We start from the raw sequence: 13,179 nt of genomic DNA on the forward strand, positions 1-13,179 counted from the left end.
GTGGTGCACCTGCCTGGACCTGTGGGACAATTGCTGAGCACCTGCTGCCTTAAGATCCCAAGTCCCCAACCTTGGGAAGCCCCAGGGGACACCCCTCAATAGGGACCTTCACCTCATTAAAGGGTTCATTCCCCATAAATAGCCCTAGGACCAAACCCGAGCAAGATGTCAGTAACTGACCCCGGTGTCCTTCCTGTTTCCTGCTGGTGGGATGGGTGCCTGGGAGCAGAGCAGACACTCTTGGTGTCACCAAAGATGCTCCAGGACCTGCTCCCATCTCAGTCAGTAGAAATCGAGGACAAAATGATTTGCCCATTTGATTTGCTTACAAGTTCCATGAAAATTTTTTTTAAAAGAAAAAGAGAGATTGTTCTTATGTTTAAGCACTGTTCTGCCAATTACACCCTAGAGTTTACCTGAAAAAACACTTCAAACGTGAGATTAACCCGAATCAGTCATGGGAATGTTCTAAGGCAATTATATCATCTACAAATATAGTTTTACTCCTTTCTTTCCATTCTGGAGTGCCTTTATTTTATTTCCTTGCCTACATTTCCTGGCTAGACCTTCCAGTACTTACTGAATACATACTTATGCAGGCACTGTGCTAGTGTTTTATGTGCACCATTTCATTAAATTCTCCAAACAACCCTATGATGTAAGTGGCATTAGCAACCACATTTTATGGATAAGTAAACTTGGCCTTAGAGCGGTTAGATGACCTACTGAGGTTACTCAGCTAGTAGGTGACAGGACTGGGATTTGAGCCTGTGTCTGTCGGATCCCACGGTCCATGGTCTTAAGTTGTATTCACCAGGTTGTCAAACCTAAGCTTGCTCTCTAAGGAAGGAACTCCTCTGACCCTTCAAATGGAGACAAGGGCCACAGGGCCCCAAATGCCTTTCCCGCAGAACCCAAGACACAAATGTTTGGGTTTCCATGAAGACAGTACTTCAAGCTGGACAATACTGTGCCTCAATATACAGTCCACCCTCTGCAGCCATGCCAGGGGTTATTCATAAGAACAAAGAAGGATGTAAGAGGACGAGTAAGCAGACATGAGCGAGAAGGAGCTGAAGGCAGGGCTGGCTCCCTGAGGCACCTGATGCTGTGAGACAAAGGGATGAACACAGACGAAGTGACTACTCTTCAGTGTTACTCACTCTGAGTAATAATGTTTTGAAGTACTTTGTCCCCAAGAATTACAGAGACTATAATAAACATCCATGTAGCTAAATCCAAATAATCAAAATATTTTTTTTAGAGTAGGAAAAGACACTAATATGCTCTGAGCATCCACTTTTAACACCCATTCTTACACATATTAGCCATGTAATCCCTTCAGTTGCCCTGCAAGGGAAGCAGCTATTTTAAAGAAGAGGCAGCTAAGAATCAGAGAAGTTTATCACATGCTGAAGCCACAGAGCAAGCGGCAAAGCTAGAGCTTGTCTGGCATCTCCACTCTCACCTGTCCTGTAAGATTCAGGATGGCCTCTCTGACTCCCTAGAGAAAGAGGAAGTGACAGTCCACACTGTGCAGTTTAAGACATTTGTCTTCAAACCGAAGAGCAGGTCTCCATCGACCCCTACACCCAAGTCCTTCCATCTGATACCTACATGTAGACGGCTTCAAGGAAATCAATGTCTGCTTCCTTGACTTCCATGAATTCTCTCTCCTAAAAACGGATTGGCCTAAGAACAAACCTATGTGTTTTTTGCCATCTCCTTGTCACAATCTTTTTTCTTCCATTAAAAAATAAAAAATTGAAAACAAACAGAAACGTACTGTGCTGCGTTTTCCCAGGTGTAAAAACTTCCAGGGCACTGGAATAAAGGAACAATTCAAGATTCCATAAACCAGGCCGGCCAAGTGGCTCATTGGTTAAGAACTGGCTTAGGATGCCAGAGGGCCCCGGTTCAGATCCCACATATGAGGGCCAGTGACACTGCCCTGTACAGCTAAGATGCTGAACAACAGCTCTACCTGGAGCTGGGCTGCCATGAGTCGCTGGCGTCGGCGTGGGCTGCAGTCCCCTGCTGCAGTGGGTTGCCATAAGCTACCTTGTGTAGCCAGCAGCCAGTGTGAGTAGCCAGCAGCCGCCGTGAGCGGCCGTCCAGAAGCCAGCGACTGATTTGCCTCACCCGGGAAGAGAGCGATGATGGTGCCAACTTGGGCCAGTGAAGCAACGTCCTCCACAACTAGACTGAAGAACAAAACGACAGCAACTTGTCTGTTCCCCTTCCCCCAATTCCCCAGCACTGTTCCCATCCCCCAATTCCCCAATAAAATCTTTAAAAAAAGAGATGCCATAAACCCCTTTCCATCTCGTTAAGACACATGACCAATACAATATTTTAATTTTATGTTTATAATTATTTTCAGACTTTGTAAAATCTTTATATTGTTACGGTCAATTGTTTATTAATAATTATACCTCAAGTCAGAAGAGAAATTTTAAACCTATAAACTTAAAAATATATGTACACACACACACACGTATTTATTCTAGAAACATGTGAAAGAGTGATCATAAAAGACAGGCAGAAATATAATACAATTAGATGGATCCTAAAGAGAACTAGAATAGAAATGCAAAGTCAAAGAGAAGCATTTGCACTTGTATTTTAAAAATGAATGTTGGTAAGGCCGGCCTAGTGGCTCAGTTGGTTAAGGCCTCGCTCAAGAGTGCGAGCTCTGAGCAACAGGGTCGCCAGTTTGATTCCCGGCCCAAGCTGAGCTGCCACTGAGCTGCGGCTGAACTGACAACTGATGGCAGAATGGCTCAGCTAAAAAAAAAAAGAAAAATGTTGGTGAATATTAAATCATTCCATTGGACACATTTAAAAGAGTGAGTAACAGTTATATTTTGAATTGTCAAAGTTTACAATATGCCAGAAGATATGTCCTTTTAAACTACATAAACTTAGGATGAAAAAACTCAGAAGTAAACTAAAAAATATGGGTGGGGATACAAAGTTCTTCAAAATTATATCGAAGGGTTTGTAAGCCAAAAAGGTTATAGATCATTGCTTTAGCATATTCTCATTCTCTGAAAACAAGTCATCTATGAAAAGGATCCGACTCACTGTTAACCATGCCCACCCTCGGTGGAGCAGTTCTGCAAAAAGCAAGTCGGAGAGAGAAGGGAGTGGAGTGACCTCATCTTTCAGGAGACCACACAGAAAATTCCCTACCCATCCGCAAAAAGAGCACCCAGGCTGTGGGGCCCCAGCCCCCCGCTGCGTTGTTCTCTTCCCAGGTGGCATTGGAGGCTAATCCCTTCAAGGCTGGGAATGCAATCATTGTGCTGGTGCTTTCTTACCACTGTCAGCCAGCGGGTTCACTCCAGAGAGCACCCTGGAAATAATAATGCCTCACAGGTGTATGGTGGTGGATTCCCTGGGACTATTTGCAAAGATCTTTGAAGGATCCAATACCCTATGAATGCAGAGCATTCTCTTTATTATTCTACTCCATTAGGCGTGTTTTCTTTTGTTCTCTACAAGCACAGGGCTTTAACTTCTGAGATATTGAATTTCATTTGCTTCTCTTCTTCTCCTTCCCCAGGCTACTGAAATTGGTTGCTATCCTTAACTGCTCTCCCCACCCCCTGTCCTCATGGTCATGGTGAATTTGGATCTGTAAAAGCCTTGTATCAACCTCAATTATTATTATTTTTTATATAAGATAATATTGGTCTTGGCACCATGGCTTGTCACAAACGCTCCCCTTCTCTTTCCCTGAATGGAGGAGTTGCTGCTAATTACAGACAGCTCTTTCTGTTTCCTTTTCAGCCTGAGTTCAATCTGGTGGGAACATCTTTTCCTCGGCCTTTCTGGTTCATGTTCTGGGTGTTATTCCGAAGGATAGCAGGCCTCTTCATTTCTTCTTATCAAGTTCTGACGACACTCTGGAAATACTTATTTTTTAAAATTATTTTTTTATTTTTCAATTGCAATTGACATTCAATATTATATTAGTACAGCAGAGTGGTTAGACATTTCTATAACTTATGAACTGATCACTCCGATAAGGCTAGTACCTATCTGACACCATATATAGTTATTACAATATTATTGACTATGTTTTTTATGCTGCAGGAAATACTTATTTTGATAAACCTATTGGGTTCTGCTCTTCACTATCCTATTGTTAGAATGGGGCTCCCAGGTGACTGGTCACTTAGATTTCTCCAGAGGACCCAAGCTTTCCCCTGGGCCTGAGTTAGGGGCTGCTTCTTTTTCTGGTAGAGGAGGGGCCTTGAACTATTAGACTGATGCATTGTGGTGGCAGGACAGCCTACTGATAGCATCACAGGCCTGGCTTGTATCCCAGCTGCTCCACACACCTTCTGTATTATCCTGGGGTCAGACCTCTCTGAACCGCAACTCTCCTAATTGGAAAGTGGGAATCATAACTCCTACCTCATGTGAATTAATCAAGATTATACTTTGTAGAGTACCAGATTTATACCTGATATCTAGTAATAAATGGTGATTATCATTCTATTAGCACGTGTCCAACAGACTGGTTAAGACTTAGAAGGACTTCTATTCCATGTAGCGAAAATATTGATGGAATTATTTGCTCTCAACACGATGCTGTGTACTAAGATCTTATTAATCTTACTTTTGTTTTACTTAAAACTCTTGACTGGATGTTTTTTGTATCCCTTTCTCTTTCTGGCATAATGAATGGGACTCAAATATTAAAGGAGCATTCGCTTCCTTCAAACTGTTCTAAGTAAAATCATTTGTTTCATTTTTGAAATCTGAGCCTCTGTTTCAAAGGCTAGATTTTGTCAATTCCTCCTGGGGTTTCTTTTCATCAGCGCATTCCCAGAGTCTCCAGCCTTTAGAAATGACAGGATGTACTGGTCATCGTGAGCATATTCGATTTTCAGAAAGCATCTGAAAAAGCTCAGCATCGGAGATTGATGGTTCTCAGCTTTCAGCTTCGGTTTCTCTCAGCCTGAGGACCATTTGGATGCGGGCCTAAAAACATAGTCACACAGTGTCAGCGTATTAGTATTAAGTAGGCGATGCCCCTCTTCCTGCCTCTCGGCCTCATTTGGAAAAACACGAGAAAATAAATCTAATCCCCTCACGGTTCCCTTGTGCTGCACCACAGCAGGAATGTTATATGATTTCAAATTACTTATTAGAAATATTCCTGGGGGTATCATGTTGAGGATTACTTTTCCGAAGTGCCTGTATCGTTAGGAAAATGAGGTGTAATTCTACCTGCTATCTCATTCCAAAGACTTCCTCCACCTTTGGACAAAAACCAACTTCCAAGTCAAGGAGTGGGACATCTATCTTCTGTTTTACTCTCACTTTCTGTCACATTTTGGATGACAAGCTGAGGGTGGGAAAAAAATCACTTTCTCAAACCATTTGCTTCTAATAATAGAGTGGAAGCTTATCTCTTCTTTCAAAGGTGACGATGTGACACCCAGAGGGAGCTTAGCTTTAGAAAAGGGCAGTGCCAAGAATGGAATTGTTAAATTTTTTCACTTGCACTCATTTATGGGCAGACAAGAAAAATGCTCGTGGACCTAATGTAAGGCGATGCAATGTAAGTACTGGTGGTCAGGGGACTGCAGTTATAGGGGCTCTGTGGCTGAATTCCTAAGTGACCTTGAGCAAGTCACTTCTCTCTGTCAAAATATCCTTCCTTGTGTCTGTCTATCTGTGTGTATCAGCTCTGTGTGTGTGTGTGTGTGGGGGGGTGTGCATGAGTGTGTGTGTGGGGGGTGTGTTTGTGTGTATCAATTATCCGCATTTTAGTTAACCTGAGGCAAATCTTTTAGATTCATTGACAGCTCTTACCATTTAATTATTTTCTGCAGGAAACATTTTAATTCCTCACTTTACTGACATGGAGCTCTCTTCTAGTTTTTACTTGCTTCTTCGGCAGCATTCATCCCTGCCGGGGAGCCCCTTGCTACATAAATCACGCTGCCATTTTTGCTCTAGGGACATCTGCAAAGGCAGCACAGCTTTTGCTGAAACCTTTCAGAGCCAGCAAAAAAGCCCTGTCTTCCCTCCCAGGTTTTATTGAGATATAAACAAGGGACGAGATGGGAAAGGAAATCTCTTTCTAGCTCCTTCTAAAGTCAGGCTTCAAAGCAAGATTCCTTGCTTTGCTGGAAGTGAGTGTCCACAAAATTTTAAAGCATTGGATTTGATTAAAAGCACAAACCCATTTCCAAACCAAATACCAGTGAGTTGTGAATAGCCCTCTCTTCTCCTAGGGCAGAACGAGGATTGACTTCATTTGCATTCACACATTTTCCTCCTTTGAATTCAAAAGACATAATTGCTCTCTGGCTATGCAAACGTGGCTGATTTTGACCTGTCCAAGAATAATAAATCACTCCTTGAAAAGCTTTTGGAGAACCTGAGGAGATCAACAGCATTTGTTTGACTCTCAAGACTAAGTCTCTTCAGCTAAAACACAGTAAGAACATTATGCAATTATTTAGAGGAAATTCAGGACCTTGGGGACAGTCAATCATATAATTCAGGCAAAAGTAGATTTGGGGCCCTGACATTTGCAGATAATTGTGCAACCCTCAGCTGTGTGAGCTGGTCCTAAGAGAGCTTCCACCTTCGATTTGCCCCCTTCCTCTCATCCTGCTCCACTGTGTGCCTCTTGATTAGTAATAAAATGAATAAATCAAACAGACCCTGGCTTGGCTCTTGTGAGATATGCTAAGAAGAACAAATATGAAAACTGCAAAATACCAAACTAAAGGTGGACTCCCCAACCTCATTTCTCATTTAACAACAACAACAAAAAAAAAAAAAGAGAGAGAGACAGACTCGTTCAGCAAACACGAGCTTCGAAAACTAAGGCTCAGCCCAGATGTTATTAAGTATAAATATTTATAAGACCCATAAAGATCCTGGCTAAGCTCAATTTTGCCTTAATGCAGCAAATGTTTCAAATTCGGCTCTTTCACTGTTTGAAGCCTTTAGAAGGCAGGATACAGTAGAAGACGCATTACTGTTGGTGAGAGGAGGGGAGATTCTCTTTTATGTTTTATGACCAGTTTTTCATTGAGGGGTATTGCTTTTCTCAGAAATCACTTCTCGAGGCCTGTCTTTCCCAATAAGCCAGAAGAAAGTATGTTTGCCATATCTGTGAATTCGAGGGGCACTGGGTAAGGCACACACATGGTGAAACGTGCATCCTCGATGCGAACTCATGGAGGAAAGCCAGGTTCCCTTTGTTCTTTGCCCACTTCAGTTATCATGAGTCATAGCAAGATCTTAAAGGCCTCAATGTAGTCATCCATTAAATGGGTGTGTGACTATTAGAATAAGCGGAGTACAGTTAGCTCACGTTTTTAAAACTTTAATTTGGTTAATTAGTGCATGCTTTTTTTCCTAAAAGAAACTTTCAGTCATATTCTGTTACCACTTTGGTAACTTTTACAGGCATAAGTGAAAAAAAAATGTGGACATACAAGCTGTAATTTTGTGATGAAACAGTTCAAATGACATGATAGTTTGGGCTCTGGATTAAGAGTTTGGTCGTCCAGATTCTTGAACAGGGCTCAATGTAGGAAATCATTATTATTTTTAATCCATTTGTTTTATGCTAAGAAAACAAATCTGCCCACATTGGGTTTCCCCTTTAGGATAAATTCTAGTCTTTGAAATAATTCCTGCTTCTTTGGGAAAGTCTTGATGCTCTTTCAGAATCAATGGGCAGTGGCCTGGGCCTGTGTCTGGACCCACACCTGGGCTCCATCTCCCCACTCCTGCAGAAGGAGGGTCTTCTTGTTCCTGAGAGTTCAGGAATGGGGGCCTGTGGCTCTTCCCCAGCACTGGGCTTTGCTGGTTTCTCATCAAGTTCTCCAGGCATGTCCAGGCCAGTCCCACCCAATTCCCTACCCCATTCTCACTGCTCAGCTCTTTTGGGCTACTCAACCTGACAATTAATGTTGACCCTGGGAACACTGACCTCCTCGGTGGAGGCCTTCATCTGCTGGACACATCTGGCAAGCTCTCTGTGGTGCTTACCTGCATTCTCTGATTAATGTAGATGTAAAGATTTTATCAAGGCTCCTGGCGGCAGGACTTCAAGATGTAATCACAAAATCAATCCACATAGACTAACTGGGCATAGACTCACTAAGAAGACATCCCACAATGTCAGGCACTTAATTAAGGTACTCTGGCTTCCCTGCCCCAATTGATTCTTTTCTTTCCCTAACAGGTGATGCTGCTCCTCTGGGTGGACACACCTCTCTCCATTGGAGACCACCCTGCTTTCAGAGCTTTGCAGTTTGTGGGAAGACCACCAGGGGTCACCTATGCTTCATCCTACTCTCCAGGGAATGGACAGTGGACCAGCACCATCAGTCTGGCAGCCCCAGCGAACTTGAAGAAGCAGTTAAGGAGGGCCTGCATCTGCTCAGCTGGATTTTGTTTGCTCAGCTCCATAATTCTTGTCTTCACTCTGTGCATCCCTTGGGGATAATCAGAGACTCCTCTCCTTCCTTCTTCTCCATGCCCCTTGGTGCACCTTAGTGCATGGTGGAGCAGAAAATTCTCTGACCCCTGGGCATTCTGCCTGCTGCTCTGGCTTGAGCATCTGGGAACACCTGCCAGGTTGGCTTGCTTCACATAAATGTTTCCTACTGGAAATTCAAAGACTTCAGAAATAGCGGTTATTAACAATGTAAGCACCTTGTGAAAAGTAGCGCACATCAGAGATTATCGATTTACTGCCACTCAACAATGCCGAGCTCGGTATGGGCTGCCCTCGCCTGGCCTTGATTGGCCAGGCTCATCTGGTTGATTTTTACCACATTACCATTTAATTCCACAAAACATGTGCCAGCCATTGTGCTGAGGATATATTTGTCTGCTCTAGGAACTTACAGATGAGTGAGGGGAGGAAGTCAAGTCAACAGGCCATTATGTAACAGGGTGTTTTGGAGCAAGAGCTGGGGGTGAAGAGCTTCCAAAAAAAGCACTATCTGATTCAGTCCCTGAGACGGGGTCACGTCGCCAGTCCTCTGTGACTTCTGAGTAGCCCTGGGCCACAACCATCAATAGCAGCCCTGGTGCCCGAGAGCCTGGCTGCAGAGGAGCAATTCTATTTGCCTGGATCAGGGGTTGGCAAACTTTTGAGACGGAAGAGCCAATTCTGTCCCTCACAACAATTTAAAAATCATTCGAGAGCCATAAAACAAATAAAATCACCATTATGTGAATAATAGCCTTTAAAAATTTTATAAAATTTTATAAAACGTTGATAGTTTTATTTTCATTTTCAATTTTACTTCAGAGCCACATCTATGTACCCAGAGCTACATGTGGCTCGCAAGCCACAGTTTGCCGACCCCTGGCCTGGATCAATGGGGGACACGCAGGCGCCAGAGAAGCTCAGATATTCGTTTATTCACTCAGCATTTATCAATCACCTACTATGTGCCAGGCAACAAAACAAGTCTGAAATAAGCCGGACTGCGGCAGCATTCTTCATCACACAGGGAGACTACTCGCACTGGGCACCCAATCTTGACTCCAGTTGCCAAGTAGGACCCACCTGCCCTGGCCATGACAGACAAAGCCTCCTTGGAGAACTTCTTTGTTTACCTCAGGTCTTTATTAAGGTGCCAAGCAGGTTTGTTTGCAGCAACTGACCCACAATTTGGACTGAGAAATAAGTGTCCGTCACTTACTACTGGAGTTGTTGCAAGTCCTCAATTCTTCTTCACAAAGGAGCCTCCGCTAGTGTGCTCTAACTGACCCTCTTGTCTCCAGCACAGATGCTTTACCTGCGGCCACTGCCCAACTCTCCTGTTCTTCCTGTCTGGGTCAAGCCATTGGCCATCCTGAGGGATCGTCTCTGCTGGGGCTGGCATCTCTGGTGTGAGCCCCTGCTACTTTCGCCACAATGAGTCCCCTCCACAAAGGCAGAGGTCTAAGAAATATGAATATTTAAATTTTTTCAGTAACTTTACTTCTATTTCAAGTCCCTGTTCCACCTGATAGAGGCACATTTTCCATTTATTCTGGGTTTCCTCTCCCTGTTTTTCCCATGTTGGTGTGAAGTTCCATGAACTTGATTAGCAATGAGGAAGAAGGCTGGAGGGAATCCAGTTCTTGGGTCATCTGCTGAGAGGTCTGCTGAGCCTGTCCACATAGCCCCTCAGGTCCGAAGCTCTTTTCATCGACCAGAGGCATAGAAGTGAGTGATTTCTGCTGCTCCTCTAGGGCCCAGCCCCACCTGCACACCCTCTCTGGGGTCTTTACTTCCTAGGACTCTGTTCAGGTCAGGCAGTCACTCTGGGACTCCACTCCCAGTCTTGCAGAGGATTTTTTGAAAGATGCTAGAGGGGGGAAATCCTTTTCAGTTCTTGAGGTTTTCCCTTGGAGGAATGCCCTGCAATTTCAGGTTTGCTTTGGAGGCACAAAGAACACCCCAATGGGGTTAGGCTTTGGGAAACCAAGGCGAGAGGCAGCTCTCCCTCCTGCCCTGTACGTTTTGTTTTTTTTAAAGAAGAAACTATTTATTTTCATTAACCTCATTTCCATTTCTTGTTTAAGAGCTTGTGGAAGCACAGTGTACAATCCCTCAGTAGTCATTCCCACCCACTCAATGGTCTGGGAAGTGGGGTCTGCAGACCAGTAATCAGTAGCAGACTGAACGCTGCAGTCATCAGAAGGGAACTGCTGACCAGGTGCAGAGGGCACCTGTGCCTTCTGACCAGTTTTCATCCTCAGGTGGAGTAGCAGTGAACTCAGAAGCTGGAGCAGCCCATTCACCCTGAAATCCCTCCTCAGCCACAGCCTTGTCAACAGCAGCCTACCCTTCTTTGTCACTCTCCTCAGGATTTCCACAGAAGTAGAGATCAGGCATAGCCTCTCAAGAATGTTCATGGGAGATGGTGCCAAGTGTGTGGAGACCTTCCCAGGTCAGCACCCATCACATGAGACACAATGAGTGAGCTTCCTTGTTGTTGCACGGGATGGCAATGTCCACATAGCATAGAGGAGATTCTGTATAATACAGACAATAATAGGCGGGTTAATTAACATAAAAGCCTCTGTGAGAGACTGGTGGTCAGTCCTGGGACCAGTAACCATCAGAAGTCACGGGCAGAGCCCAGAAATGAAACCATGCTTATACAGTTAACTGATCTATGACAAAGGAGGCAAGAATAAACAATGGGGAAAAGACAGTTTCTTCAATAAGTGGTGTTGGGAAAACTGGACAGATACATGCAAAAAAAGGTGAAACTAGACTACTTTCTTACACCATATACAAACATAAACTCAAAATTGATTATAGATTTAAATGTAAGTCTGAAATCCTAAAACTCTTAGAAGAAAAAATAAGCAGTAAACTCTTTGACATCAGCCTCAGAAATATTATTTTTGGATGTGTCTCCTCAGGCGAGTCAACAACAACAAAAATAAACAAACGGGACTACATCACACTAAAACGCTTTTGCACAGTGAAGGAAACCATCAACAAAACAAAAGGCAGCCTATTGATTGGGAGAAGATACTTGCAAAAGATATATCCAGTAAGGGGTTCATATAGAACATATATAAAAAACTCGTACAACTCAACATAAAAAAAATCGATTAAAAAATAGGTAGAGGACCTGAATAAGCATTTTTCCAAAGAAGACATAAAGATGGCCAATAGCCACAGGAAAAGATGCTCAACATCATTAATCATTAGGGAAATGCCATCAAAACCACACTGAGATAGAGCTCACACCTGTTAGAATGGCTATTATAAAAAAGACAGCAAATAGCAAGTGTTGGCGAGGATTTGGAGAAAATGGAACCCTTGTGCACTACTGGTAAAATTGTAAATTGGTGCAGCCACTATGGCAAACAGTATGGAAGTTCCTCAAAAAATTAAAAATAGAACTACCATATGACTCAGAAATCCCACTTTGGGGTATTTAACCAAAGAAATCCAAAACACTAATTCAAAAAGATATATGCACCCCTATGTTCATTGCAGCATTACTTATAATAATCAAGATATGGGAGCAACCTAAGTGTCCATTAATAAATGAGTAAAGAAGAGGTGGTACATATATACAATGGAATATTACTCGGCCATAAGAAAGAATGAAATCTTACCATTTGTAATAACATGAATAGACCTGGAGAGTATTATGCCAAGTGAAATAAGTCAGACAGCGAAAGACAAATACCATATGATTTTACTTATGTGTGATATCTAAAAACAACACAAATGAATAAATAAAACAGAAACAGACTCATGGATACAGAGACCAAACTGATGGTTGCCAGAGAGGTGAGGGGTAGGTGGATGAGTGAAAAAGATGAAAGGAATTAAGAAGTACAAACTTCCAATTATAAAGTAAATAAGTCATGGAGCTATAATGTGCAACATAGGGAATAATATTGTAATACTGTAATAACTTTGTATGATGACGGATGGTTACTAGACTTCTCGTGATGATCACATCATAAGGTATATAAATGTCAAATCACTGTGTTGTACATCTGAAACTAATATAATATTGTATGTCAACTATAGTTTAATAAAAAAAATTAAGACAAGAAGGAGTCACAGCTTTGGGAAAGCTGCCTGGATCTGGTTAGTGAAGCTTCTAGAAGGGAAGCGACCAGCAATAGGAGTGGCTCCAGTGGCAGCAGCTAGCTTCAGCACAGCTCACTGGTCAGCACTCCTAGAAGATATAACACTGACATCAGCCAGGTTTCCAGTGGTAATGATGGTATAAGCTGCAGCAGAAACTTCTCACAGGTTTGTTCAGATTTATGATGTCTATGCCATCCCTTTCCTTTTGTAAATGCACTGTTCCATTTGGAAATCAAGTGGATTCCTGTTGCAAAGAATTTGAGAACATCTTCCTCTTTCATTTGCAAGACATCAAGGGCCCCAGACATTGTGAAATTCCCTTTAAGTTGCCACAAGAACCAAGAACACTGTATGGACCCCCTCTCTGGGTAGCGCAGAAAGGTGCCTTCTACAGCTTGCAGCTGTGCCATCCACCTGAATGAGGGGAAACAGGAAAGGAGGATTACTAGGAGAGAGATACTTAAAATTGGTTAATGCCTCTATTAAAATCTCAAAAATGTTATTCTACCACAACGAGATGTACTTAATTTTGATTCTTGCATAAATTAAGTTCTAAGTTCACT

The 13,179-nt window shown here is 42.9% G+C and overlaps 1 pseudogene; it reads right to left on the reverse strand.

Moving 5' to 3' along the window:
• Positions 1–12,924, reverse strand: part of LOC109388454 (40S ribosomal protein SA-like) — a 37,739-nt pseudogene extending 24,815 nt beyond the window's left edge.
• Between the last annotated feature and the right edge of the window lie 255 nt (positions 12,925–13,179).

The sequence above is a fragment of the Hipposideros armiger genome, unplaced genomic scaffold, assembly GCF_001890085.2.
Source record: "Hipposideros armiger isolate ML-2016 unplaced genomic scaffold, ASM189008v1 scaffold_198, whole genome shotgun sequence".
NCBI lineage: Eukaryota > Metazoa > Chordata > Mammalia > Chiroptera > Hipposideridae > Hipposideros > Hipposideros armiger.